Raw genomic sequence first — 5,030 nt, 5'->3', positions numbered from 1 at the left:
TGCCTACATGGCGCACACCTCACTCGTCTTCTTCCCTGCTCCCCCCTCACTGGCAGCACGTCCACGTGGACATGGCGTCGGCTCCTCGCGGCCGCGGCGCGGGCCACGCTGGTGTCCGTTCCGCCGGGCGCCGGCGGGCCAGGTCCACCAACAGCCAGCGCCGTCTTCCACCACCACCCTTGTCGCCTTTTCCACCGGCAGCCCCCATGGCTTGCTCGCCTGATCGTCGTGCCCGCCCGTCAGGTGCTCGAGGAAATGTCCACGACGCAATTGTGACTGTAACGGCAAACGCCTTCATTAATAGCCATTACGCCTGCATGAAGTGCCCGCTGGAGTCTTCAACCCCTGTCCCCTGGGCTGCAATTCCCTCCATAAATAGCTGGGCTTCCTGGCTGCCTGTTGCCGTTCCAGTTCAACCCCTTGAGTACGTGCAGCACCGCAGACGCAGTAAGCTTCCTCATCTTCTTCTTCCAAGCCCCTTCCATCCAGCGTTGATTCTTGCCTCTGTTTGTTTACGTGGACGATCTGGCAGATCCTAGAGCAGGGTTTGTTAGTCAGTGATTTTTATTCGATGCTTTTCTTGTCCATAGACAAAGAAAATCTAATCAATATGTCCATACCATCAAGAGATCTTAAGAGGGACATTAGTAACCTTCAGTTTTTTAGGATCACATGGATTAGTTATGCGAGCGAAAATCTGAAGGCATGATATATATATGGTCCATCTTGCAGGAAGGCTCCGGTCACGATGATCAATCCTTGTGAGTGCAGCAGGAGCAGGGCCAAGTTCATCATGCAGATGCGTGGTAGCTTTAAACACAGCATGGTATGTTGACTTAATTTCTTTTTTATAGTAGTTCTTTGTTCAGTGTGCTGCCTCAGTTTCCTGGATTTTGTATGTTTTGTTTTGAGCCTTGGTTCCACTGCTGCTGCTTGCTGCAGGTCATACCGGAGCGTCTTGTTGACCACTTCGGAGGAAAGATCTCTGGGACCATCCAACTAGAAGCACCTAACGGACAGGTGTATGTTGTTGGAGTTGCCAAGAAGATGAACAGATCGGTCCTAAACTCTGGATGGGAGGCATTTGTTCATGCAAATCAGATACAAGACAACTGTTACTTGATGTTTCGTAACCTTGGAATCTCCTGCTTCAAGGTCACCATCTTTGATTCCCATGGCGAGGAGAGGATCTCGTGTCGTGCCGGGGCGAAAATTTCTACTCATGTTGCAAAAGCGAGCGCTTACCGTGCTGATATTTCGACTAGTTCCCTTGATGGCGCTTCAGATTCAGAAGGTAAAAAATCAGGAAAGACGCCTGCGACAAATTTTTCTTCAGATGAATCATCAGGTTCGGCTGTGTACTCATATTATTTGGTGAGTAGCGTTTAATTACTACATGTTGATCTCTCTTGAATCTCTTTTATAGCAGAAGATAGTCTGTCCGAAGGCGAGTCTATGGAGTCAGATGATCTTCAGGGGCTCTCAAAGGATTATGTCTTAGCAGGGCGGTGCCATCTTACAGAAGAACAGGAGCATGAAATCAAGGAGTTTGTCGCGAAAATTCGACCTGAAACCCCTGTGCTTGTGGTGATGATGAAGAAGACCAATGTGAACCACTATCCTAATCTGGTACGTTTGGTTTGTATTCTGTATGTATTGTTAAATGCTTGTAGCTACATACACCTCTCTAAGTATCTTTTTTTCTGATATTGTTGATTGTAACAAACCTCTGAAGGATATTTATGAAACAATTGAATGGCATTATATTCACATCTCGCTTTACGACTGTGATCATGTGTATATTCTGAAATTAGTGTCGCTGTCAGCCCAAGGATCACATAACACAGCATCATACCCATCGTCCCTTTTTTAATCAGGTAATATCTAAGGATTATGCACATGCATACTTTCCACACAAAACTCAATTTGTCACACTCAAACTGCCTGGGAAGAGCAAGGCTTGGCCATGCAAATTCCGCATCAGACCCGATGGAACGGGACGCAACCTTTCTTTGCGTGAATTTGTCCATGACAATCGTGTTAAGAAGGGCGATCTCTGCCTCTTTCAACCAATGACAGAGGTTGAGTCAACAAGGTTCACCTTTATGGTCCATCTGCTTTGCAAAGTTGGAAGAACTGATATATGTTCAAACGAAGGTAAGTTTCACCAGCTCTCTCTCTCTCTCCCTCTCTCTCTCTCTCTCTCTCTCTCTCTGATACTACATTATTAACCCTCAGCTGCTAAATTTTGCTAGTACAAATGCGCAGTGCAATTGCTTCTTGGCAATATTATCTTACTGTAGAAACTATTGACAGGAGAAGACAGTCCATCTGAATATGGATCTATCCAGTCTGATCATCAGGAAACTTCCTCCGAGGTTCGCTATATATTGTCAAGAAGGTGCCGACTTGATGAAGAAGACGAGGTAGGAATTGATGCTCTTATTGCTGAAATTCAGCCTGAAATTCCTTTGCTAGTGGTTCAAATGATGAAGAGCAATGTCACTGGACCACAAGCCGGCCTGGTAATTCCTATTCTGCACTGGGGACTTTACTCTTTGTTTATTCCGGATATGTATGGCGCATCGCATATTTAATTGTTCCACCAATATTTTCCATTCCGTTGTAGATTTGAATTAGTCCACTCGCATGTTCAATTTCTTCAACTTTTTTTAGAAAGGTTTTGTTATCCGCGGCCTCTGAAGCAATGATGCATATAGCCAAATCCTTATTGTAACGCTTATTACAGTTCTAAAACCGGAGCCAGACCAAAATATTTTTTATTTATCCAACTAAAAGTTCTGATTCGTTCTCCCAAAATAATTTTTATTTGTCAACTTATAAACCGTCAGTTGTCCCACGAAGATTCTGTGGTTTGCTCCAAGTGCATTTTCTATTTGCTCTGCGCACTTAATTTTTCCCACCAATTCTATATCTTGTTCCATGTACAGTTTGCATCTGGGTTTAAAGAAAAGGATGGTTCACACTGATGGTGACCAGCCTATAGAAAGAGCTTGTTACTCGATGAAAGCCGTGCTGTAGTTGTTTGTTACAGTTGTCCAGAAAATTTTAGTGGCCTGCATTGTGGCACAAATGTGGGTGTGGTTTTCGTGTAGCACGTACACAATAGATGAAAATAGGCATGTTCATCAACAAAACCTGAACTACATGACCATAAGATCAACAATACATGCTTCCCTGCTTTATTTCTAAAACCAGGAACGGTTGGCTCAGTTGTTTTAATTCATTGTGATTTTTGACCTTTATCTCGTCTGCACAAGCAGATCATCCCGAAGCGTTATGCAGCTGCGCATTTTCCCACTGAAAGCCAAAACATCGTACTTACCCTCCCAGGAGTGAAGAAGAAGTGGCATCCCCTTTTTCACATCAGACGGGGCAACATTGGGTACGTCCTCTATGGGCGGTGGCTAGAGTTCGTCCGCGACAACCGTCTACGCGAGGGGGACATCTGCCTGCTCCAGCCGATTAACAGGGGTGAGGGGAGAAGGTTCATGCTGACGGTCCATCTGCTTTCCAAAGCAAGACGCACCGGCAAATCCAAGGGTGGAGACGTCGTTCGTGGCTCGAAAATTGGCGGGACGAGCACGAAAGCCGCCTCGACGGCATGTGTCAAGGAGGAACCAGTCGACGGTATACATGTTCAGCCTATCACTGTTAAGAACTTAAGATCAAGAAGTGGTGGTCCAGGCAGCGTTAAATGATGTGAAATATCATCTTATCTGCAGGAACATCAGGTGGTTCTGACAGACCAGGATATGTGGTGCTAGGCTGCAGCGCCCGTTTAACCCAGGAGCAGCAGAAGGTGGTTGCAGAGAAGGTGAAGGCGGTCCGATCTCAAGCGCCTGTTTATGTCGCAGCCATGGACAAGAGCAATCTGAGCTCCGCCCTAGTAAGTTATAAAACCTTGACCTCCGATCGCTGCTTAGTTATTGCTTGCTTGCACAGAGATCATGTAGTAGCTGTTAACTTGTGCAGTACATTTTCTGTAGGCGGCACATTTCGCGAATCTCTGATCTAAAATTTCACAGTTCATCCATGCATTTGATTAGCTCTTAACATGTGCAGTAGTACATTTTCTGTAGGTGCTCAGGCTTCTTGAACCTGTATTTTCACCACTGTTCATTGATTGATCAGTTCCCATCTCTGTTGCAACTGAATGGTTTTTGTTTTTTTCATAGGACTTGCGCACCACGGGACATGCTGCTGCGGACGGACACCTCCTCCCAGACGGGAAGCAGACGCTGACACTCCGTCAGGCCGGGTGGAGCAAGGCATGGCGCGTGGAGATGCGGCACAGGCGGATGGTCCCGGCGGGAGGGTGGCGCGAGTTCGCCGCCGACAGCCGCCTGCAGGCCGGAGACCTCTGCCTGCTGGAGCCGGTGGTGGGCAAGCGGCTTGCCATGGCGGTCCACATCGTGCGCCGCGAGCAGTGCCGCTAGCTCCGGCCGGAGGTGCTGCAGACTGGTTACCAGATGATTTTAGGCGATGGTTTTGTGATTTTGGAGGCTCCATAAGAGACGAGCACAGGAATGCTAGTAGATGATGAGAGAGCGTTTGTTTTTCAAGAATTAAGAGCTTTGTTGCCCCTCATCTCAAGAGAGGAATGAGAACAGAGAAGGAGTAGTTATTGCTGAACTTAAAGGCGTAAAAAAAATAAAGTGTGGTTGGAGCTGGAGTTGAGCTTATGTAGGAATGCACATTATTGGAAGGGTCGTCGCTAAAGCAATACTCCCTCGGTTCCTAAATATAAGTCTTTTTAGACATTTCACTAGGTGACTACATACGGAGCAAAATGAGTGAATCTAAACTCTAAAATATGTCTATATACATCCGTATGTAGTTCTCTAGTGAAACCTCTAAAAAGACTTATATTTAGGAACGGAGAGAGTATATATTATGGCCCTTGTCTGAATTTCTTCTGGGTCAGCCTGTGGATATTACTAACATGGTAACCGAGGTTGAAATATGTAGATTCAGTCGTGGAATTTGAAGGGGCAGGAGGCTGAGTG

At 46.3% G+C, this 5,030-nt stretch overlaps 1 pseudogene; it reads left to right on the top strand.

Annotated features, from left to right (window-relative positions):
* Positions 1-7: 7 nt before the first annotated feature.
* On the top strand, positions 8-4,713 carry LOC123099071 (B3 domain-containing protein Os03g0619600-like; annotated as a pseudogene).
* Positions 4,714-5,030: the final 317 nt, after the last annotated feature.

Source organism: Triticum aestivum, chromosome 1B, assembly GCF_018294505.1.
Source record: "Triticum aestivum cultivar Chinese Spring chromosome 1B, IWGSC CS RefSeq v2.1, whole genome shotgun sequence".
Classification (NCBI taxonomy): Eukaryota; Viridiplantae; Streptophyta; class Magnoliopsida; order Poales; family Poaceae; genus Triticum; species Triticum aestivum.
This window is presented reverse-complemented; position numbering and strand designations above follow the sequence as displayed.